Genomic DNA, 26,240 nt, shown 5'->3' with positions numbered 1-26,240 from the left:
ATTTTTATGGGGAGGTTACACTTGGCGACAACCGCCAGGCTCGTATTTCTTTGGGAATTTCTGTGAAGTAGTCATATATCTGCTCTTATTTACTTAAATGTAGTTTGCATCTGGCTCAACGCATTTACTAATTTGTCACTCTTTCTTTCACAGATCATCGGCAATTTATTGCTCTTTGTTGTAATTGTATTTGTTCCATTTTTGCTTTGTCTTTGTTTCATTTTTGTGCTTATTTTTGATTTGTGAAAAATGCCGCGAAAAACTGTTAACAGTACATCGCGATGTGCAATGAGTGAAATAGCCGACTCGAATAATTTGACCGATAATACTTGCGACACTCTGTGTAATAGCGATAATCCTCTAATTACTGATAGTCAGTGCGTACCGATCACTAGTAATGATTTTAATTCTAATTAGGAGCAAACAAATTCAATTATGTCCACAGTAAATGTAACAATTGATGACGCGGCACGTTCCGATACAATGAACGCTGCCCAGTTTGACACGCCTGATTTGCAAAATTTGCATAGTGAACAGATACATTTTTCTCACGAAGACGAACAATGTAGTCAAAATACGTCAGATTTATTTGATTCCGAGGTAGTGACCCACAGTGCACACCCGATTGGCAAACCTTTTTGTGAATCAGAGAATGACCAAATGGTTACACAAAACGTGACAATTGCAGGTACGCCATCAAACAGCACAGGGAATAGAGTAGGTAATATTGGCATGGATCAAGTTATGGCATTATTGCTACAACTTAATGAAAATTTCAAACAACAAATTAATGAATCGAACAAACAACTAAATGAAAAACTAGACAACAATTCCAAACAGTCGAAGAAAGAACAAGACGACAATTACAAACGACTCAATGAATCGAACAAACAGCTTAATGAAAATCTCAAACAACAAGTTAATGAAAAACAAGACAACAATTTCAAAGAACTTAGTGAACAGATTACAGCCGTTGCCGCGCAATGTCATGATACTAAAGAACAATTACGTGAGGAAATTAAGGCTTGTGCTAGGAACAGTAGTGAAGAAATTAGATCTGTGGCACAAGAATTAAGTAATACACATGGAGCCACAACTAAATTACTTAGAGATGAAATTAGTGCAGTCGCTAAACAATGCTCTGAAAAAACAACACAGTAACGTGACGAGTTTAAATTAATGTCAGCAGAACTTTCACGCACACTGGAGGCGAAAGTAGACGCGAAATTTGACCAACAGAACAGCCAAATTGACGAACGTTTTAATCACCACCTACAAAACAGTGAAACACGTTACAGTAAATTTATACAGGAACAGAATAAAGTAAAGCAACAAGTCATGGAATCAATTAGTGCACAAAGACAGGAAGATAAGCGTAAATTGTTTACGAAAGCAAAAACATACGTAGACAACAATATTGCTACAGTATCAGACGAAATCAAACAGTTGAACACCGAATTGCATGATGATATCTCCGATCTTAAAACAAAAACAGACACACACACATTAGACTTTCAGACAATGACCAACAGACTTGAAAAGTTGGAATTAATACAGGATCCCGATGCCATCAGAGCAGACGTTAAGAAATTGAACAAAACCACACGTAAAATACAAAAACAAATTAATGCTTGTGATACTAAAAACGATGATCAGGTAAAAGTACTGACTGAAAAATATGATGAATTGGCCAGTCGTATTGATGTTATCGAAAGTAATAATGACACCAAATCAGACGATACGTCACCAGTTTCGTTTAATCAAACACCCGAATTCCAAAATTTACAGCTGACGATCAGTGAGATAGGTTCGTCCAATAATACATTACGCAGAAAATTGTCAACTTTACAGCAAGAAGTGACAGAGATGAAAAATGTTTCAGCCTTTAATACATCGCAGCATACGCCACTCTTCGAACATTTGTCAGACTCACACAGCCAGTATAATTTAGGTAATTTACAGAGAGTACGTGAGTTAGATTCCGAACAGTCACAGACAAATAGATTCTCATACAATCCTGTTCAGACATACAGAGACGATAATTTTGATTATAAGCACTTTCTATCAGTGAGAAAATTAAAGTTATTTAATAATGACATAACAAAGATTCACCCTTTGTACTGGATACAACAATTTGCTTTCGAATTTTCGCCGGCATTGCCTGTAATGCAGAAATTAAAATTTATTTTCAGCGCGTAAGTGACCTCAGGGGATTCATTACACTTCGATGAATATGTGCCGTCGCGTGCACAGGGCTCCGAGCCGTAGTAGTGCTATTTCATCTTTAGTTTTCTGCACTGCTGCCTTCCCTTTTACTATCCTTTATATCTATCAAAACAGCTCTTCAACTATCGACCTATCTTGGATTAAGGATGAGTAAAGAAAACCTGATTTGACAAGTTTTACCGAAAGTGACAGTTTTCATTAGACACTCGCGAAATGACAACCACCAGAACTTTAATAACTGACAAAATTTTAATTATCAGTATCGTCAAAATTATGAGCAACAGGAACCACATTTTGGTAACAATAGACGCTTTTCCCCACAACAGCAACAAAACCAGCCGGTTAGCATACCTAACCAACAATGTAGTCTGCAAGCTCAACCAAGCTTTAATATTTCGCGGCCTACACATATAGCGTTGGCTCCACCAAATAATAACGCACAGCAACAAGGAAATCAGTACGTACAGAAAACACACCATTTCAACTCATATCGCAATGCACCGTATAGAAATGACTATCATGACAGACGAAAAAGTAATGAGCACAATTTTCAGCGTACGTTTAATAACAGTCGGTCTTACCAGCAGCAGAATCATCCGCAACAACAAATTATCATGAATGAACCAGACAGTCAGTATCATCCCGAACGTAATACGTCAGGAAGAAATAACAGAACAGTACAAATAGTCGAAATGCCACAGTATCCTCCCGCGGATAACAGCACGTCAGATAGAATTTGACTAGATACAGTGCAGATTGAATCTTCCAGCAACGTAAGTAATACTTTTGACACAGAGAATCTTGTTCACGAAAATGTTATTACTTTTGACGACATCCGAGACACTCTTTTGCAGAAAAAACCAGTTATTCAAAAAACCATTTCCCACCCTGTCATTGAAGTAAAGATTGGATCATCCAAATTTTCAGCAGTAATCGATTCTGGATCACCTATGTCAGTTATAAATGAAGAAACTTTCAACGAATGTAACAAAGAGAATACCTATCCTACGTTACCATAAGGAAAAACTAAAGTAAAAGGAGTAGTATCTGGTAAAGGAGTAGATGTAAAGTTACAGATACACTTATCATTTTGTATTGGAGGTCATACGTTTCATTCAAATTTTTGGATTGTTCCCTTATTGATAACAGACGTTATTTTAGGTACGAATTTTCTGGTACAACACGACGCAATTATTGACTTTCAAAATTCCTATTTAGTGTTACAGGATGAAAATGTACAACTGGAATTAGAATTTCAGCACTCTTTATCTGCAGAAGAACAAACAATTAATCGTACAGAGGTCATTTCCGCATCACGTAACATAGACTGTCATTCCACATTGTTCACAGATACGTACGTACACAACCATAATACTCCAGACGAAGCCGACTATGACGTTATGCAAATGATTTCTGATAAAGTTAAACAGAGCAGTGCAAATACAGACGACGAACGCACGCAACTATGCAAAATTCTTTTACACCAAGCTCCAGTTTTCGACAACGTCCCTGGTACTATGTCCTGTTTTATGTATGAATTTCAAGTTAAACAGCACGACACATTTAAAGCCAAACATTATCCAATCCGTATATTCACAGAGAACAAGTTAAGAAAGAATTGCAAGCTATGCTTGACCAAGGAATTATTGAACCGGCAGTTAGTCCGTACATAAACCCGCTCCATACTGTTAAGAAAAAGGATGGTTCACTTCGTCTCGTACTTGATTCGCGTCACATCAATGACATTATTATTAATGAAACAGATCGCCCACAGACACTAGAAGAACTTCTACAGAAATTTCATGGTACTGCTATTTATTCCACGTTAGATTTGAAATCGGGATTTTGGCAAATTCAGCTCCATCAGAACTGCAGAAATTACACAGCTTTTCTCTGTTTTGGTGACTGTTATCAATTTTGTAAATTACCGTTTGGTTTAACTATTTCTTCAGCAGCATTTATTCGCGGTTTGAATACTATACTTCCGACAGAACTTAAAGACAGAATCACAACGTGTGTAGACGACATTCTTATTGCAGAAGCTAATTGGTCTGAAAATCTGATTCTTGAACAACTGTTACAAGCTTTTCGTGCACAAGGACTCACAGTTAATCTTAGCAAATCGCACTTTGGCAAAACTTCTATAAAATTTCTTGGACATGTAATTTCAGCAGAAGGCATTGCGCCTGACCCGGAAAAACTTCAAGCTTTACGTGACATTACTGTTCCTACGACGAAGAAACAACTACGCATCTTTCTGGGATTAATTAATTTTTTCCGTAAATTTATTCATTACTCTGCTTTAGACACCCCTAGATTATGCCAGTTGACGGGTAAAAACACTATTTGGTCATGGGATAGCCAAGCACATTCTGAATTTGTCAATCTGAAACAAGATTTGTTGAATGCACCACTTTTATCACATCCAGATCTTACTAGAAATTTTTCCATTGCCATCAACAGTTCTAACACAGCTTTAGGCGTACACATTTTTCCGGAAATTGAAGAAGACGGTAATACAATAATTAAAAATATCGCCTTTGCGAGTCGCATTCTGTCGCCTGCTGAACGCAATTATTCTGTTACACAACTTGAAACATTATGTGTTGTATGGGCATTTACGAGATTTCGGCATTTTCTTTATGGAAGACATACGACCGTTTACACAGATCATAGAGCTATCCAGTTTTTACTTTCAACAAAATTTACACACGACAGGTTAAGCAGATGGAAACTTTATTTACAGGAATTTAATTTTACAATTGTTCACATTCCCGGTACACAAAATACTGTAGCAGACGCACTATCCCGTTCTCTCAGCAACAATCAGCAAGACATCGCAACCAACTTCTGCCAAGCAAATTCTGGTGTCATGTATATTCAACAAGTTGCATTCGAAAATTTTATTTCGACATCATTACGAGACATAGCACAAGAGCAGAGTAAAGACAACGTATGGGAAGAAATTAAACACCTTTGGCAAGATAGAAATAATGTTACCATTAGAATCCATTACACTGTACGCAATAATATTCTATTTCGCCGCTCTCACCCTGACAGCAACAACTGGTTATTGTGTATTCCTGACGAGCTTGTTAACAAATTAATTTGGTATACTCATTTAAGTGACGCACATTACGGAGCCAGAAAATGTTTTCTTATACTGAGACAGAACTGTTATTTTGCCAACATGGAGAAACGTATTCGACGAGTTTTAGCGTCATGTAAAATCTGCCAGAAAGCTAAATCAGACACGACTTCACATATTCCTCTGTTACATCCCATTGTCCCTGTTAAATTGAGACACATGGCCGCTGTAGACATTTTTGGTCCGATTCCCAGAACTAATAGAGGTTTTTGCTACATGTTTGTCGCTGTTAAACTCACTTCAAAATTTGTAACCTTCACTCTGTTACGCAAAGCTACTGCTAAATCGATTTCAAATGCATTTGTAAAACATTTTTTATTTCATGTAGGGCATGTATTTAAAGTAATTTCCGACAATGGACCACAGTTTCGATCTGCTATATGGACACGTATGTTACGAACAAGAAACACTTCTCTGATCTATATATCCAAGTATCACGCTTCTTCGAACCCTTGTGAACGACTAATGGAAGAAATTGGTAAACTATGTAGAATATACTGCCATAAAAAACATATTGATTGGGACACACACATACTCTCATTCCAGGATGTAATTAACTCCATACCAAATGAATCCACTATGCTATCTCCGACTGTTGTATTGAAAAATGTTGAACCACCTAACAAAATTAAAGAATTAGTATACTTTCCTATATCTCGTCGACTACGACACCATGAAATAATTGACACTGCATCAACAACATCAAACGTGCCGCAGAGCGCCGGAGAAGACAGCAAAAACAGGTTTGTACACGCCGTGACTTTCACATTGGACAGAAGATATTAGTACGCACACATTATTTATCCAACAGAGGAAAGAGTAGTTGTAGTAAATTTGAGCTTCTATACGCATGTCCATATCGAATTCGCAGCATTCCTCACCCCAATGTAGTACACGTCGAAACTTTGAAAACCAGAAAATGCAAGGGCAATCACCATGTCTCCAATATTAAACCTTTTATTGAATGAACATACTTTATGATTTATCACACTGTAATGCCATTTCCTGATTTTTTATATGACCACTTATGCAATTATATTTATATGAACACTTACTGATGATTATCGTATTTTGTCTTGGCAAGTGCCCGACAAGGTAAGGTTAGCAGGTCGCTTTTCTTGTCGTTATATATCAGACCGTGCACATTTTCCATTTTTCGTGTATGTATGATTGTTTTCCTGTATGCAATATGAAATGTTTAATATGTAACAAACACCGGTTGACTTTGACATTTTTCCTTATGATATACCAATATCTTGACTATTCTACACTTTTGGCTACTGTATTATGAGACTGTGCGTACATTTTTGCACCTGAACACTCTCTATGTTTTTGACATAATACGTTTTCTGTCATGCTATGCTGTATGCTTAATTATATCACTAGAAACAAGTTTTTATTTAATGAGTATATGATTTAAATGCAAGATATTAATCCCTATTCATCATTTTCAGAAAGCAATAACGTGTAAAAGAAATAACTTAAACAAACCACAGTAGATTACTATGAAATGGGAATTTCACCTTCGGAATGAACGAAAGAAAATGCAATATCTTGTCACGAAGAGTAAACGGATCAGAATTAACAAGCATTAACAAGATTATACTATACACATCATATGATAGCAGTCTTAACTAATTATTTTTCTTTCAGAATACGAGGCGATTGATGCAGGCTGTCAGACAGAACTACACATCCTAGTTTTAGTGATGAAATATGCTAGAAATAAGAAACTCTATACTATGAATAGTCGTGTGAAGTAAATGGAAATATGAATAATGAATAATGAAGTGTCTACTTTTTGCAGATGATAATAAATGATGATGAATAGTTGTATGAAGAATATGGTAATATGAATAATGAAGTTTTTCTTTGCAGGTGATGATAGTGAAGAATTTTACATGGCCACTTAACGCGCCACTTTTAAGTTTTTCTTTGCAGGTGAGAATAATGATGAAGTTTATATATTTACTGTTAGTTAAGAAATGCTATGTAGTTATTTAAGTATTTGTTGCAGTTCGTTTTGACAGTATGTCTTATGTCACATGGTATAATGACTGAATGTTTTGGAAAGGACAGCTAGAGCACATACATATTGAGTACACGTTTCATTACCTGTTAATTACCATAGAAGTTTTGCGCCCTAAAACCACAAAAAAAAAAAAAAAAAAAAAAAAAAAATTACCTGTTAATTCGAAGTTCACTACTTTTCAGCATAATATGCGTTTCTTCTTTCAGCTCAATAATCCATTTTGTATTTTTTCTAGGAGAAGCTATTCATGAAATTAATGTGCTATAAGCAGTTAGTCATTAAACCTGTTCTAGTACTTGCATTGTTTTTACCCATTTGTGTGTGTCATTCATGAATGTGATCACATATACTCTACTTGTTTCATAACCTCGCTACAGCTGACTCATGACGAATGACGTTAATAATCCTTATTTGCAGCAATAAGTCAAAAGCAAATATTTTCATGCCCCAGCAATTAACTATCGATCCCAACACAATGCATTGCTAGCACAAAAAAATTGTATTACCAGTCCCAAATAATGCTACCAGTTTAAGAGATATTTCTAATTCTAAATATAATGCAAATTTCTCAGATGTTTTCTAATCACAGACCTTGAGTAATATTTACAGTGTGTTACATTTTTAAATATGTCCTATGTCACTTGAATGATGAGTTCTGAGTAATACTGAATGATGTTTTGTAATAATGTATAAATGCTATGCCAATAATTTCTGTAAATAATATTTTTGTTATGTCACTTGAATGATGACTTCTGAATAATACTGAATAATGTTTTATAAAACGATATGAGTACTTTGTAACTGGCAATGATTGCCAATAATTATTTTAAATATGTCGTATGTCACTTGAATGACGAAAAATGTTTTGTAATATTCAATACTTGCTATATGTTTAGTAACTGGTCAATGAATGCCACTGTTTCTTATATTTTAAATTTGTCTTATGTCGCTCACATGATATCATATATGAATACCAGTAGCTTGATGCTACACTCATTAGCTCCTGTTTTGAATGATGACTTCTAAACAATGCAAAAAAAATCGTTTATAACTGGCCAATGAGTGCCAATGATTACTATAATTAGATGAATTATGTAAATGCTATGCCATCAATTAACTCTTGTTTTGAATGATCACTTCTGAACAATGCAAAAAAATGGTTTGTAACTGGCCAATGAGTGCCAATATTTACTGTAATTAGATGACTTATGAATAATGTTCTGTAATACTCCATACATAGTACAGAAATGTTTAGTAACTAGGCAATGAGTGCCAACAATTACTCAAATAGGTTGATAGACTAGTGTAATTCTCAATGATGACTAGCATAGGACTTAATGTCCTCCACCTTCTGACCTAATTACCAGAAATTACTGCAATATCCGTTTGTCCTGTCCATCCTCATGATCATGGAGCACTATATTTGCACTAATTCTACTTTGGTGAAAGTATGGATTCTACAAGAGTGTGGTGTTGACACATCATGCTGTCCACCACCTTGAACGATGGAGATGTTATTATGGTCCCACTGTTTGGTGTACCTAATGTACTACCAAAATGATAACATTGAATATTAATACGACATTTCAGTGTCTTGGCTACACTGATTAATACTTCAGGAAAGAGAACTTCAGATTGTCTCACTTGGTGTTGTGCTTCTGTAGAAAGATATGGACTTTCAGTGCAGCTACATGCAACCTACTGTGCTACAACCATGATGCAATCCTTCCCTTTCCTATCCTAGTTCATGTAAAATGGTAAAAAATATATACAGTGCATGTGCACTCTATTCCATTTTATGTTCTGCACTTATATATATGTATATACTCTGTGACTGTGAACTTAGTTCATTAAGAAAAAATTGTTGCTCATGGCAAGTCCAATTGCCTCACCATCGCTGCCAAATTTTTGCCCCCCCAGTTGAGGGTTATGTAAGAGGTCCGAGCAGATGTAATTTTATGTAAGAGGTCCGAGCAGATGTAATTTCGATGTATTGCTCATGCGCTGCCTGCGATATGCAAGGTATAAGAGAATCTCTGACCAGAGAGCAGTGTTGACTGCAGTATGAACTGTCTAGCTGTAGCAGTAAGTTGTTGCTAGTCTGCACTTGTCTGCAGTCTACTCTGGTCTGGTCTGGTGTATCGTGTTGGGTGACCGGTCGCGGTGCAGCGATGCCGGAGCCTGAATATTATTGTATAAGGTAAAAAGCAGCCTCGCACATATGTAGTAATGTCGTCTCAAGTCCCATGTAAATGTTTTAAAAATCCCGTAATAATAATCCTTCTCATATAAAGTAATTTTTAACAACCATTCATTTCAATTTAAAGAATTTACTAATTTCTCCCATCCATGATCATCCCGATTGTTGCAAAAGAAAAAAAATCAGTTGCTTCCTTTCATAAATGACAAATCTATCGGCCAGCATTGCACAGGGCTGTGCCAAAAAACATTATTTTAAGGGCAGATATATATGCGTTATCCGGCGACTTCATTGAGGTAAAAAATTTTCTCTTTTTTTATTCAGAATGATCTTTCAGGGCCATGACGCAGCACTGCTGACGTCCAAAATTTACCAGGTTAAATTCATAGCCAATTATTGAAAAGTCATAAGTGAGTGACAATTTAATTGAGAGGTTAGTTACATTGTATTATTACCAGGTTACTGAATTTTTTGTTGTTGTTGGGACGTTACACATGAATGTGAACGACATAATTATAATTTTTACTATTGAGAGGTTTAGGAATTCTTCTGTTTCGAGCTTACATTAAATGAAAAAGAAATTTTGTGGGTAGATTAAATGAGAAACAATTTTGTGGGGAGGTTACACTAAATGAGAATATTATTCATATTATTTATTTTAATAATTTTGTGGGGAGGTTACACAGTGTCTTGAAAGGAGGGTATAAGATGCACATCAACAAAAGCAAAACGAGGATAATGGAATGTACTCGAATTGAGTCGGGTGATGCCGAGGGAATTAGATTCAGATATGAGACACTTAAAGTAGTAAAGGAGTTTTGCTATTTGAGGAGCAAAATAACTCATGATGGTCAAAGTAGAGAGGATATAAAATGTAGACTGGCAACGGCAAGGAAAGCGTTTCTGAAGAAGAGAAATTTGTTAACATCGAGTATAGATTTAAGTGTCAGGAAGTCGTTTCTGAAAGTATTTGTATGGAGTGTAGCCGTGTATGGGTGTGAAACGTGGACGATAAATAGCTTAAACAAGAAGAGAATAGAAGCTTTCGAAATGTGGTGCTACAGAAGAATGCTGAAGATTAGATGGGTAGATCACATAACTAATGAGGAGGTATTGAATAGAACTGGGGAGAAGAGGAGCTTGTGGCACAACTTGACTAGAAGAAGGGATTGGTTGGTAGGACATGTTCTGAGACATCGAGGGATCACCAATTTAGTATTGGAGGGCAGAGTGGAGGGTAAAAATCGTAGAGGGAGACGAAGAGATGAATACACTACGCAGATTCAGAAGGATGTAGCCGGCAGTAGGTACTGGTAGATGAAGAAGCTTGCACAGGATAGAGTAGCATGGAGAGCTGCATCAAACCAGTCTCAGGACTGAAGACCACAACAAAAACAACAACAGTTTTGATGCGCCAAAAACTATACACATGAAAGTTGTATTGTAGCAGCGGTGCGCGTGTGGATAACCGGTGTCCCCCGGAGTATAATAATCTTTTATAAACAATGCAACCTGCGTAACAGAAAACATTGAAAATAGAGCGGGAATGTCATTTGGATGACGAGTGTCATCCGAGAGTGCTCGGAGGGTTTGAAGATAGAAAATTAAGAAGATGTAAAAGAGTCAGAAAGACAGAGAGTTTCTCGGTCCTGGGCAGCCTCCATCCGATGTACTGTTGTTCGCCATCCGAGGGCGAGGCACTCAGCAAGTCTCGTACTTTGAGCTTCACACCCTCAGATGAGGTGAATCTACACCTATGTTAGGTTACTTTAAATAGCAACATGTGCTGTCCTCTGTTTCTACATATCTCTTACAATCTAATATTAATGCCTCATGAACACTGACTTTCTCGATACTTTGGTGCCTACACATTTTTAGTCCTTATCCTGTGCCGCTGTTGTCTGAGCTGCCATCGCTACCGGTGTCATCTGTGTCGCTAGCATTGTCTCTGGAGTCGTTTGTTGGCTGCACTCGTTACTGCCTGTACTCTCTACCCTGCAAGTACTATTTATGCAGCGCTCTAGATGTTCTGTGTGCACAGCGCTCTAGATAGACGTTGAGACCGGCCAGAACATGAGATCTCCAAGTCACGGTTTTATGTCGTCCTGTAAATGCAATACTCGGTTTTCCTGAGACCTACGGTCACAGTATAAAAGTATATATTCGGAGGCCCTTCTCTCTCCAACGCTCAGCATTATCCTCCTGATCGAGATTTACATGCAGCAGGTGAGTGGGTTATGGGCCATGGCCAGTTAAGAAATAAACTATGGCTCGTCTTGGATTAACATGTTTCATCCTGAGTCGTTTCCTATTATCAGGAAAGAATGCGTTTACCCTACGGGCCTTTGCTACGAATTCACTCTCAAGTTTTATATTCTAATGACCTTGCTCGAAGGTCCCACTATAAACAGTTGTGAATGTAGCACCTCATGCTATTTATGAAAATGTATAATGTTACTGAAAAAGGTACCCATTTGGATTTTTATCGTCTTCAGTATACATTGGGCTCACTCGTTCCCAGATGAAGAAGATTCTCCGTATCCCATAGATATATTTGTTCTCCTTCGTCATCACAGAAAGTGTGAATTCTATATAATTACTAATGTTGTATCAGTCAAATACACACATACGTAAGGACAAAGTCATTTTATTGACAAGTGATGTGACAAGAAGTGTATGATAACAAAGTCAAATCAAATGAACCACACCCATTACTGTAAAAGGGTGTCTAAAAAGTGGCATCAGTACATAGTGTGGCCCCATCTTGCGGCAACGTAACGGTGTTTTCTCGCATGCAAACAACCATTAATGAGCCCAATGGCAAGCTGCGATGGGATTTGCTAAGCATCTTCTACATCTACATACATACTCCGCAATCCACCATACGGTGCGTGGCGGAGGGTACCTCGTACCACAACTAGCATCTTCTCTCCCTGTTCCACTCCCAAACAGAACGAGGGAAAAATGACTGCCTATATGCCTCTGTACGAGCGCTAATCTCTCTTATCTTATCTTTGTGATCTTTCCGCCAAATGTAAGTTGGCGGCAGTAAAATTGTACTGCAGTCAGCCTCAAATGCTGGTTCTCTAAATTTCCTCAGTAGCGATTGACGAAAAGAACGCCTCCTTTCCTCTAGAACAGGACATTCCAACGTGTGGTCCGCGGACCCCTTAGGGGTCCGCCGGCTCTTTCTAGGGGATTCGCGGCTACCTTTCACCAAATAGTGTAAAATAATGCGTAAAATTATTGAATAAAAATGTGAAAATGAAATTCATCACTATTTTATTTTTCGTGTGAAAAACGTGTACTTTTACTTCAGGTCGTTTTTCCAAGCAGCCTTTGCGGTTCCTAAGTGAGAACGCATACACAGTTTAGTGTCGGAGAATGCGGCTTCTCTGATCGATTGTTTCGCGACAATATGGGGGTCGTTTGTGCGCCGGCTCACGGCGCTAGATGCGCTGAAACCTTTTACGCATACGCGGAAGGAGCTTTGTCGACCAATCACAGTGCTCGCTGGCACGTATGCGGCTCCAGGCATCATTAAATGTTAAACTTGCTTTGTCAGTGCACCACCTATTTCATAAGTTGATTTTTGACCAGTTTATTACTTCTAACATGGATCGGTGCCTGAAGTCAGGATCAATGAAGAAGGGTGCAGTTTCTCCATCGCCTTCACAAGAAGGGTAGTTTCCAGTTGACATGAATGAGGAGGGAGGACGACCAAAGGAAGAACAATCACAAGAAGTTCCACAGCCGGATTTATTATGTGAAAACGCTGCAAGTACTCCATTGGTTGCAATATCCTGTGGAAGTGGAATAACCAAGAAGCGTAAGTACAACGAAAGCTATTTAGAAATGGGCATTGGGGAGACAAAGGAGGGTGAAGCTCAGTGTCTAATCTGTGCACGAGTCTTTCCGAACAGTTCAATGCTTCCAGTTAAATTACGCCGTCATTTTGAAGGTACTCACCCGGATTTCCAGGCTAAAGACATCGATTTTTTGAAAAGGGAGAGTGCTGAACTAGCTGCTTTTCAGCATTGCATAAAACTCATGCAAAAACAATTAATGAAAATTCATTAAAAGCTTCTTTCTTGGTTAGTTATCGAGTGGCAAAAACAGTCAAAGCTCATACCATTGCAGAAAATCTCATAAGGCCGTGTGTTAATGATATTGTTTCTTGCATGCTAGACGAAAAGGCAGTAAAGCTTGTATCTTCGGTGCCATTATAAGACAATACTGTCAAGAGACGCATTGTTGACATGTCAGATCATGTGAAAGACACTCTTGTATCTCGCATCCAATACAATTCATTTTCTCTGCAGATAGATGAATCCACTGATGTTGCAGGATTAGCTATTTTATTGGATTTTGTCCGTTGTGAATATTCTGGATGTTTTGAGGAGGACCTCTTATTGTGCAGACGACTACCTGCCAACACAACAGGTGCTGAAATATTCCGTCTACTGGATGATTTTTTAAGGACTAATGAAGTTTTATGGTCTAATTGCATAGATGTGTGCACAGATGATGCAAAAGCTATGACGGGTCCTACAGTCGGAACAATAACGAAAATAAAAGAAAACGCCAAGAATTGCAACAGTAGTCGTTGTGCTCTCCACAGATACGCTTAGCTACGAAACAAATGCCCGTTTAGTTCAAGAAAGCTTTATACGAATCCATTCAAATCATTAACTACATAAAATCAAGGCCGTTAGAGTCAAGACTTTTCACAGTACTGTGTGAAGATATGGGAAGCCCTCATTGTCCCCTGCTTTTCCACACAGAAGTGAGGTGGCTCTCACGTGGGAATGCACTCTCTCAATTGTACGAATTAAGATTGGAAGTCTTAGCTTTCCTTTTGGAGCATAACACCAAATTAGTAGACCTTATTAATGACGAAAATCGACAGTTTATACTTGCTTATTTGTCAGATATTTTCTCCAAAATAAATGAAATGAATATTTCACTCCAAGGACAAAGTGAAACAAAGGTCACTGCTATCGACAAAGTTCGAGCATTAAAGAGGAAAATCAGTTTTTGGGCAGAGAGTGTCGAGGATGGGAAGGTCGAGTGTTTTCCTCTTCTCAAGGAGTTTTTGAAAAACAAAACATTGGCGCTTGGGAAGAATTTGTTTCATCAAATTCTGGAACATCTCCAAAGGCTGATGTCATTTTTGGAGCATTATTTCCCAACAGATGAGAAGCTGCAGAAATACGAATGGGTGGTCAACCCATTCACTGTATCCAAAAAGCCGAACATTCTATCATCAAATGAATATGAGTTGTTGATAGAAATTGTCACAGAACCTACCTTGAAATCAAGTTTTGACATTGACGGTTACTCACACTTTTGGATAACAAGAAATACTACTCCCTTGTTGAAATGGCAAAACGTGTACTTCCTCTGTTTGCCACAACATACATGTGTGAGTCTGGATTCTCGATCTATGCTGCCCACAAAACTAAGTACCGAAGCTGTTTAGAAGCGGAACCAGACATCCGTCTCCAGTTGTCAAGAACTGAACCCAACTTTTTAAAATTGTGTCAGCAGAAGCACTCTCAACCATTACATTAGGATTCCATTATTATTCCTACAGACTCATCTATAGTAAAGAAGAAAGCATTTTTCTTCGTAGATGTTCAGTGAATATACCTGAACTATAACTCTGTAGAAATTTTGTTTCTGTCTTCTGTCATTTACAAAATAATTATTAATTGAATTTGTTGGCATTGATATTTTTGTTACGAAAATTAAAATGATCTCTAAAGCTAATTTCTTTTCTTTATAATATATTCCGTCCTCTAAGTTAAAAATATGGCCTGCCTATACTTCAATTACAATTACTTGCTATTACTCTGACACTATATTGTGGCAACTGGCTGAGAGAGTAGACAGATGAGGACTTTTCACGTGCCACCTTGTAAAAGGTAAACCTCCTCTGCCAAAATTGTTTCCTTTGAGAAAAAAAGTTCTGTGAAATGTTTTCTGTTCTTATATAAAAGTAAGAAAGTCTGTTCGTTTGTTTTCGTAATTTGTTTACAGTCGAGGCTGACTGCCACGATATACTGGCCAAGCAGTAGTTGAAGTTGTCAGCTGTGGCTAAACTGTCGCCACGACGCCTGCCAGTTGCCAGCTACCAACTGACAGTACACTCGTCCGGACGACCTCAGAAGATGTCTCCCGCAGATGGAGACGAAACGTCAGGTGGAAATTTTATATATCGACCACGGCCTCTCAGCCCGGAAGTTTTAACTGAAGACAACACCGGCCGTGAAAGCTTACATTGTATGATTATGACAGTACACTGTTGCAACGCCGCCTGCTAGCTGCCGGCTATGGACTGACAGCTGCCTTTCAATAGAAACGCAAAGACGTAAAAACAACTACACTTTCCGAGCCGTTTACATGGGCACGAAAATCGATTGTGGAACTGGAAAACGGCTTTATAAAAGCAGATTTCCGGAATCGATTTTGAAGTGTTTACCTGACCAACCAAAAACGGAACTGGGACATCAGCTTACGAAATCCGGTTTTGGAAACGCATGTAAACTGGGTGAATGTATTCCCACACATCGCTCAACAGATGTCACAATAGTCCTTTAAAGGCAATTCCTTGGCCTCTTTTATTTCGTGATGTGTTTATTCACAGCCGCGCGAAATTGCTACGCAATCTGAGGCGCCATGTCGTCGTGGATTGCGCGGCCATTCCCGCCGGAGGTTCGAGTCCTCCCTCGGGCATGTGTGTGTGTGTGTGTGTGTGTGTTTGTGTGTGTGTGTTGTCCTTAGCGGAAGTTAAGCTTAGGTTAATAGTGTGTAAGACTAGGGACTGATGACCTCAGCAGTTAAGTCCCATAGACTTTACATACATTCGAACATTTTTCTTCGGATTTCAAGAAAAACCACACACACACACGCGCGCGCGCGTGCGACTGTTACGAAATATGTATGCTCCTTACACAACAATAGCCAAACAGTGGAAGTGAACAGACCACAAGCTGCAGCTTGTCAACAGCGAACAGTTTGGATGGGACGTTGATTGCTGTTGGAGGAAGGCAGCTCCAATGTGTGAAATGTCAGTCACCAAGCAATTTTAATCAGGCTATAGTGTGTTAACAAAGGCAGTGAATCCACTAGTAAGTGTCTGGATACAGTGGGAATTCAAATTGGATCGTTAATTTCAAGTTATTTTCATTCATCTCTAAACCAAAGACTATTGATACTTCCGGGGGGGGGGGGGGGGGGGAGGTCATTGGGAACATGGAACTAGCATTAAGAAGCATTCAGTTCCCATGGGTTTCGCTCTAAAATTTAAAGTTACTGTGCTCTTGAGTGACTAGGGGTCCGGCATGGATTTTCGACTGAAGATGGGGTCCGCCAGCTGAAAAGGTTGGGAAGCCCTGCTCTAGAAGCTCCCATCCGAGTTCCTGAAGCATTTCCGTAACACTCGCGTGATGATCAAATCTACCAGTAACAAATCTAGCAGCCCGCCTCTGAATTGCTTCAATGTCCTCCCTCAATCCGACCTGACAGGGATCCCAAACGCTCGAGCAGCACTCAAGAATAGGTCGTATTAGTGTTTTATAAGCGGTCTCCTTTACAGATGGAACCACATAATCCCAAAATTCTACCAATGAACCGAAGACGACTATCCGCCTTCCCCACAACTGACATTATATGCTTGTCCCACTTCATATCGCTCTGCAATGTTACGCCCAAATATTTAATCGAAGTGACTGTGTCAAGCGCTACACAACTAATGGAGTATTCAAACATTACAGGATTCTTTTTCCTATTCATCTGCATTAATTTACATTTATCTATATTTAGAGTTAGCTGCCATTCTTTACACCAATCATAAATCCTGTCCAAGTCATCTTGTATCCTCCTACAGTCACTCAACGACGACACCTTCCATCATCAGCAAACAGCCGCACATTGCTATCCACCCTATCCAAAAGATCATTCATGTAGATAGAAAACAACAGCGGACCTGCCACACTTCGTTGGGCCACTCCAGATGATACCCTCACCTCCAATCAACACTCACCATCGAGGACAACGTACTGGTTTCTATTACTGAAGAAGTCTTCGAGCCACTCACATACTTGGGAACCAATCCCATATGCTCGTACCTTAGTTAGGAGTCTGCAGTGGGGCACCGAGTCAAACGCTTTCCGGTACTCAAGGAATATGGCATCCGTCTGATACCCTTCATCCATGGTTCGCAAGATATCATGTGAAAAAAGGGCGAGTTGCATTTCGCAGGAGTGATGCTTTCTAAAGCCGTGCTGATGCATGGACAGCAACTTCTCTGTCTCAAGGAAATTCATTATATTCGAACTGAGAATATGTTCGAGAATCCTGAAACAAACCGATGTTAAGGTTATTGGTCTGTAATTCTGAGGATCCGTCCTTCTACCCTTCTTATATACAGGCGTCACCTGCGCTTTTTTCCAATCGCTCGGAACTTTACGTTGGGCAAGAGATTTGCGATAAATGCAAGCTAGGTAAGAGTCGCTCGGGACGTTGGGCAAGAGATTCGCGATAGACTTAGTGAGTGACTGGATCTGTACGAGACTCAGGCGGCGGTATGTTTCTACGATCGTCCTGCGTGAAAGATTTCTCAAATGGTAAATTTCAAGCTTTCGTTTTGCTGTCTTCCGTTGCCAGGCCAGACTTATCAGTGAGTGACTGGATGGAGGCCTTCGATCCGCTTACCGATTTTACTTAGGACCGGAATATCCTTCGGTTTTCAGCAAGATCTTGCTGATGCCATTCAGTTGGCGAGGGGATGGTAATCTTGCTTGTTGGGGGGTTCTCTCTCATCGCGGGGGGCGGGTGTGGTTGTGGCTTTCTGAGGATCCGTCCTTCTACCCTTCTTATATACAGGCGTCACCTGCGCTTTTTTCCAGTCGCTCGGAACTTTACGTTGGGCAAGAGATTTGCGATAAATGCAAGCTAGGTAAGAGTCGCTCGGGACGTTGGGCAAGAGATTCGCGATAGACTTAGTGAGTGACTGGATCTGTACGAGACTCAGGCGGCGGTATGTTTCTACGATCGTCCTGCGTGAAAGATTTCTCAAATGGTAAATTTCAAGCTTTCGTTTTGCTGTCTTCCGTTGCCAGGCCAGACTTATCAGTGAGTGACTGGATGGAGGCCTTCGATCCGCTTACCGATTTTACTTAGGACCGGAATATCCTTCGGTTTTCAGCAAGATCTTGCTGATGCCATTCAGTTGGCGAGGGGATGGTAATCTTGCTTGTTGGGGGGTTCTCTCTCATCGCGGGGGGCGGGTGTGGTTGTGGCTTTCTGAGGATCCGTCCTTCTACCCTTCTTATATACAGGCGTCACCTGCGCTTTTTTCCAGTCGCTCGGAACTTTACGTTGGGCAAGAGATTTGCGATAAATGCAAGCTAGGTAAGAGTCGCTCGGGACGTTGGGCAAGAGATTCGCGATAGACTTAGTGAGTGACTGGATCTGTACGAGACTCAGGCGGCGGTATGTTTCTACGATCGTCCTGCGTGAAAGATTTCTCAAATGGTAAATTTCAAGCTTTCGTTTTGCTGTCTTCCGTTGCCAGGCCAGACTTATCAGTGAGTGACTGGATGGAGGCCTTCGATCCGCTTACCGATTTTACTTAGGACCGGAATATCCTTCGGTTTTCAGCAAGATCTTGCTGATGCCATTCGGTTGGCGAGGGGATGGTAATCTTGCTTGTTGGGGGGTTCTCTCTCATCGCGGGGGGCGGGTGTGGTTGTGGCTGCCGTGCATCCGTGTTAAAATCACGATAAATGAGCGCCTTATCTACCCCGCCGTAACCCTTCCGGTAGCACTGGTTAATTTATAAAGCAGAAACACCTAATGTGACTGCGAGCTGAAACTAATGCCCCGTCAAATCTATGAAATCTGGGGTGGGACCTATGTGTCGTGGGAAATAGGTCGCGCACCGTGCCTACGCGAAAAACGTAAAGTCAACAATTCGCATACAGACAGAACCTATTCTCCTCACTAAAGACAACAGAGCGCCATTGCACTCTCCAGTCAACACTATCGCAACACCAGAGTAGCCATGCTTGGTGGTGGTGTGCTGTCAGTGGTACCCTGGCAAGAGGCACATGCGATCCTAGTCTTGCTGGCAGCAGGCGGTATCCAGTGGTCCTTGGAGACACAGCAGGTGCATCATATGCCAGGATTTCTTCCCTGGACGATGTTCGGTCGGTCACCGCTGCTCCCACAATGCGTCGACCTCGACGTTCGCTTGCACTACGAGGAGGTCATGAAACTGTTCTCAGAATGTTGATTTTTCCGCAGACCACTGCTGAAAATAATGACACATTGTGCCCATCACGTGGAGCAGTTCATCAATACGTCCATCCACCTTGCCACAGGCCCACGATTCGACACTTTTCAAATGGCTGAAGATGTTCAGCAAGAGTAAGAATTCGTCAGAAGGGCATGGTTGTACCCTAGAATGAATGTTGCAATCGCTGACCACCTCTAATCTCATCACAGTTACTGCCTGTAGAGTCAAAACAAAGGACGAACAGACAACCCTCATGAGCGCCATTTCATCGCCGATGGCCAGGACAAATGAATTACTAACACATTATAACCTATCAGAATGTACATATTCTATCAACATTGTACCCTGCTGCAAGTATGAATTTCCTAAACACAATGTGGCTGAGAAGCAGAAACAGCAGGTGAAACTCGAAAATGCGGTTCCACAGTGGTGCGGCTGGAATCGCGGGCTTGCTATCCGTAGTGTTTCCGACCGATTTGTAAATATGATCAACCAGTTTTGCATAATGGTTTTCCAACTAGAGCTTCCCTCAGTGCTAATTTACGCCATCCGTTCACCAGCAGCAGACATGTCGGCACCGCCAGGCAGTAGCCTTGCCGACAGCCTTCGTTTTCGTATAGTTCCGTCAGCCTAAGACATTTGATTCCTATGCACTGACAGTAACAGAAATAATTGCAACAACAAAAGCGAAGCTGTGTTTCCTAAAGAGTGGTCGTCACTACTGGCTGAACAGAAAATGTGATGAGTATACGAACTGGTTATGCGTGAATTCCGAACGGAGTAACTTCTGAGGTTGTTTAAATATTTCGAATGGTAGGATCGTGACTGAACGGGAACATTCTTGCCCACGTGACGACGCAGAGGTGCAGACTATAAAAGGATTGCACAACTGAAGGCAAACAGGCCACGAAGAAAATGCAGTGACTGCTTTCCAAATATCTGAAGTGGAATTTTAAGACCTGGAAGACAGAGGTTTAGATTTTATCGCGGGTACGCTAAGTTATAATAACTCCAAGACTGCATTCTGTAAAGCAAGAACAGAAGCTTCTGGGTCGACCCGGAACGCTGGCACTAGTTCAGAGATTCAAATGAGCGAAGACATTTTGAAATTAACTAAAAGTAATAGTATTTTTTAATTTACGGTGGATCTTGTTTCTGACAAAAAAGGGATCCTGGCCTTCGGTTGTGAAGGAGTGGAGGATATCTTGAGCAGAAATGAAACTGTTCTTATGGACGGAACATTCAACATATTTTCTAAACAATTTACACACCAAAGACGTTGATATCGGAAGCACAGAAGAAGATACGAAGGTATTTTCTCTTTTATTTGCTCGCAAAAAAAAATCATATGAAAAACTTTTCTCTGGATTAAAAATAAGATAGTGAGATGGTCACCAAAAACTGCGCCACTAGTCTTTAAAATGGCAACAGTTAAGGCTATGAAAACAATTTTCCCTGAAACACCGCTGTCCGGTTGGAATTTTCAGTTTAAACAATATCTGTGAAAGAAAATACAATGGTTAGGACTAACGGAGGAATACAGGGATAGTGGTTCGATCGTTTTTTCCCTCATGTGTGCTGCAGTGGCACAACGCCGGTCTTGATGAAGGTTGTATGGTAATAATGGTGGAAATGCCCAGTGAAGAAAAGGTCATGAAACTCGGAGACCATTTGGTCAGTCAATGGATGGAAATGTCTACAATACCAATTGAAATGTGGAATCTTTTTAACCAGCGGCACAGGATTACAAAAGCTGTCGAAGTTTAGCGTCGGAAACTCAAGTCCACAATAAGTCATAAACAGATGAACTTTTACTTTCTGTTAAATAAGTTGAAGAAGGAAGCAGTAAATGCGATATTTGAAATTAAAAAGATTCCATTGGCTTACCTCTCCAAAAAGAAGAGAAAGATACGTAGATCTTGAAAGAAGGTTGGAACTTAGATAGTGGCAACACTGCTGTGGAGACACTATGCAATGGAATCTACTATTGTCGCTGATAGCACACGTTGTTGACTTAACCTAATTTACCTCCGAGCAAATGCACTTGCCCGTCCCATGTCACCGGCGTGCGCACAATCGAGGGAAACAGTCACTTGTTAGCGAGCGGTCTAACGTAACGGTGTCACTATGTTTTAGAAACAGGAACAACGGAGCTGGATCTAGTGGAGGTGCCAGAGGTCGTACAGCAAGACAGTGTCATCAAGGTCTTCAAGGGGCGTGCGAGGAATCGGCATTGCCGTACAGAACAGGGGCAGGTTGGCTAAAAGCCTTCAACAAAGGTCGGTAAACAGTGGGAGAGATGCATCGGTCAGGTCGTCCTAGCGTCTCTGAAGAAGAAGTGCATGCTGTTGCCGCGTTAGTGGACAGTGATCGACGCCATACGATTCGTGAGCTCGCCCACGAAACCGGATTAGCGCTTACTACTGTGCCTCGCATCCTGAAGGAAGACCTGGGCATGCGAAAAATTGCATAACGATGGGTTCCGCATGACTTGACGGAAATGCAGAAATGGATGCGTTACGACGCTGCTCAGACGCACTTGGAGCGCTATGAGCGCGAAAGAGAGGCTATCTTACACCGTATCATAACAATGGATGAGACATGGGCCACATCGTGCGAGCCAAAACTGAAACGCCAATCCAACGAATGGCGTCGTTATGGGTCGCCGCGAAAGTTGAAAGTACGTCAGAGCCCCAGTATGGTGAAAGTTATGATGATTTTCGAGTACGACTGTGATGGTGTTATCCTGACTCATTACGTTCCTCCACGGCAGACCGTCAATGCACTGTATTACTGTTCGTTTTTGGAGCATCACCTGCGACCTACTTTGCGAAGGAATCGCCGACACTTTCTGCGCAACCCACCCATCATTTTGCACGACAATGCGCGGGCGCATACAGCGCAAGGTGTGGCTGCTCTGTTCGGTCGATGGGACTGGGAAGTACTGTACCATCCACCATACTCCCCAAACTTAAGTCCATGTGACTTTGATTTGATTCCGAATTTTATGGAATCACTTCGTGGTATTCGTTTCAGAACTGTTCCAGAGATTCGACAGGCTCCACTCGCACCATCAACAGAACAGGCTCTGCTAACGGTATACTGCGCCTTCCACATCGCTGGCAACGGGTTCTACACAACGTTGGTGACTACTTTGAAGGACAGTAACATCTAACTCTTTTTTATCGGTTGTGAATAAGCAGTTGCTAATATTTAAGTTCAAATTCTCGTATGTACACGGCAGGGATTCAAAAAGATTTTTAAAGTCGATGGCTTTCTTACGAAAAGAAACTGAGGGATTAATTAAAATTTGTAAAACAAGACAAGAGGTTTAATCATTTGCTCCGGTAATGTTGTAGAAATAAACATCGCAAGTATGCAAATAAAAAAGTAAAAACAAAAAAATCAAGAAAGTAAGAAGCGTATTGATACACGCCTGTGTACTAATTGCGTAGCCAGTCCTAAGACTAGATAAAATTAAAAAACGGTCGGCAGAGCCTTCCACACTGTTGTGACTTTCTATGAGGTCCGGAAAACCCACGGCTAAGACATTAGTTGTCGGAAACTTCATGCTGACGACACAGGTCGCAAAGCGCAGGGTCGGAACGCCGACGACACAGAGCGGCTGACTCTCCCAAGGCCAGCCAGCAGAGGCGCGTGCCCTTCCGTCTGACCCTCGGGAAGGGATAGCTGCCCTTCGACTACGAGGGATCGTCTGGTCCCATACTGCTCAGCAGGCCATACATTATTCATTGGTAGCAGGACGCTTGCTTCGCCGTCCAGAAACTCGGAACGGCCGACACTTGCGGCGACTGGTTTACATCTAATTTAGGGGCAGCCCGATTGAAGATTCTCGCCTCGCCGAGAAAATAACGCCACCCCCTACCCCCGTCCGACTTGCCGGGCGGCAGCCTCGCCCCTCCCCCCTCCGTCTCTCTCTACCAAGCCCTGCCCACCACCACATCGTGCGGAGAGTTTCATCAAGTTTATTCGCTGCCGCGATCAAACTGCTGCGGGCGACTCGTGCAGCCGAGTCTCATTACTTACCTCTGGCGAGGGGCAGAAAACACTAGCAACTGACTCATTCCACGAGGCTACTACCCAAATGAAACGAAGCCATTCTCGTTAACACAGTCTCCGTGAGATTACATCTAGTTCAAACGATGCGGCAGATAAATCGTCACAGAATTCTCATTGCCTGGTGTTTTGTTTTGTGGTGGCGCTGAAAATTCGCAGTACTTAGACGGAGCACCTGCTTGTCGTCATCGGGTGGTGATGAAAATTAGTAAAATATCGCAGCATGGTGCTAAATGTGCATGGTGCACGAGCAACAAGGAAACAGGCGACGCAGAAAATGTAAGGATGGCAATAATGTGTGTGTGTGTGTGTGTGTGTGTGTAATTTTGCAGAAGGTAAGAATGACAAAGCCGACACCCATTGTTTTTAACATAATACGAAAAGGTCACCTGAACGAAAAAGAACACGAACAGTACCGCTCCTTAGAATGATTAGCATGCACCTGAAGTCTTATTATTCAGATCACATTCGTTAAAATAATTTATTAATCTCTCTCTCTCTCTCTCTGTGTGTGCGAGAGCGATATAGAGTGAGACAGAAAGGGGGAGGGGGAGAGAGAGAGCGGGGGAGGGGGAGACGGGAGGATACAGAGAGAGAGAGAGAGAGAGAGAGAGAGAGATGGGGGGGGAGGGGAGAGAGAGAGAGGGGAGTTAGGGGGATGAAGAGGGTGTGTTTTACGTTCTTGTTTAGCTTTATCAAAGTTTATTTTTAAGTACATGTAATTTTTGTGGAATCCATATGTCCGTAACCGGCCTTTAATCATTGTATGTCAGCTTCAGTTAACAGTGGCTATGTGACACTGTGGTTGACATACTAGACTCGCATTGGGAAGGAGCTGGCTCAAGTGCCTCGTGACTATCTCGATTTATATTTGTTCCATCTTTCAAAATACTAAAATGGATCTGGAAAAGACGCCTGTAGCTGTATTCGTGGCCCATCTTTGGCAAATCATAACTCGTGCTCCGTTTCTAACGATCTCCTTGTCAAATCTAATCTTCCTTCCTTTACAGTACCTTGAAAGATATTCACTTTTATTCAGTTTGTTTCTATCGAGAAAGAACATTGTCCCACTTTCCCTAACGCACGCTATAATGATGCCTCTCGACTAGGGTAGCTGCATCGAATCTTGGTGGTGGACAAAATATCCGTCTCTGCTAGCTGAATCTCATGGGGAGGAAAGCTGTGGCGTATAGTGTGTCTTCATCACACGGGGTTTACTGAAGAAAAACACAAAACGTAGATGTTCTGTAGTATTAATGTATTCTGCGAAGCAGAATTCGGTTTCCATGGCCGTCATCAAATAATAAGACTATTGTCACAAAAAGGCGTGCAGGTCCGTGTAATGCCTTTGAAAAGATATTGTTCATGGCGACTGGATGCAAAGAAAATGTAATTTTACCTGTGCACTTGTAACACAGTTGTAACTGATTGAACTAAGAAGTACATAAATCCGAAAGGGAACATATCGGAAGTCATTCAGTCCGGAAGGTAGGAGTCCTACTGGAGGAAGTGTAGCTATGAGGATGAGTTGTGAGTCGTGCTTAAGTAACTCAGTTCGCAGAGAACTTGGGCGCGAAAGGGAAAATTTGAATCTGCCAGGAAGTTTCGTTATCACAAACATTGAAAAGTGAGTGCCCATGTGCGAAAATGTTGGGAATGGGGGCGGATGAAATCATAACAATCTGAATATAAACCTATAACTGTTTTAATGACAACTTTTATATGTAGCTATAAAGACTTAGAATTTTCTATCTCCCAGAAATTCTCTACAAGCAGTCAGATGGCTTAGCCATGGAGGCCTTGTCTGGCTCACTTCAAACCTAAAGAAATTTGTCTCAAAGTAAGGAACTTCCGAGCGCTATTATTAAATACTGGCTCAGATGTGCAGATGCTGTGTTGTGTGTTTAGAATGTCACTGGAAGTATTCCTTGATCATTTGAAAAGCCAACTTCAATACATTCAAAACATTTCTAGACGAAAACAGTGAAATCACTCCACAAATAAATTCCTTCTAAATGTACAGAAATCCACAACAACGTATAGAAAATGCCTTTCTGCTGTCAACACCCACCAACATAATACTGCACCTTCTTCGGTGAAGGAATTTTGGAAACCTGTGTTGTATCGCCGCTGCAGTGAAACTGTGATCGTTTCTTGACGGCATACTTAACATACTACGAGAACCTCATTGGAATTTGTTGTCAGTTTTCGACACAATTCTAGACAGAGGCCCTGTGTTGGATGGTGTACCGGC

This window comes from Schistocerca cancellata, chromosome 1, assembly GCF_023864275.1.
Source record: "Schistocerca cancellata isolate TAMUIC-IGC-003103 chromosome 1, iqSchCanc2.1, whole genome shotgun sequence".
Taxonomy (NCBI): domain Eukaryota; kingdom Metazoa; phylum Arthropoda; class Insecta; order Orthoptera; family Acrididae; genus Schistocerca; species Schistocerca cancellata.
Note: the sequence above shows the minus strand (reverse complement) of the source record.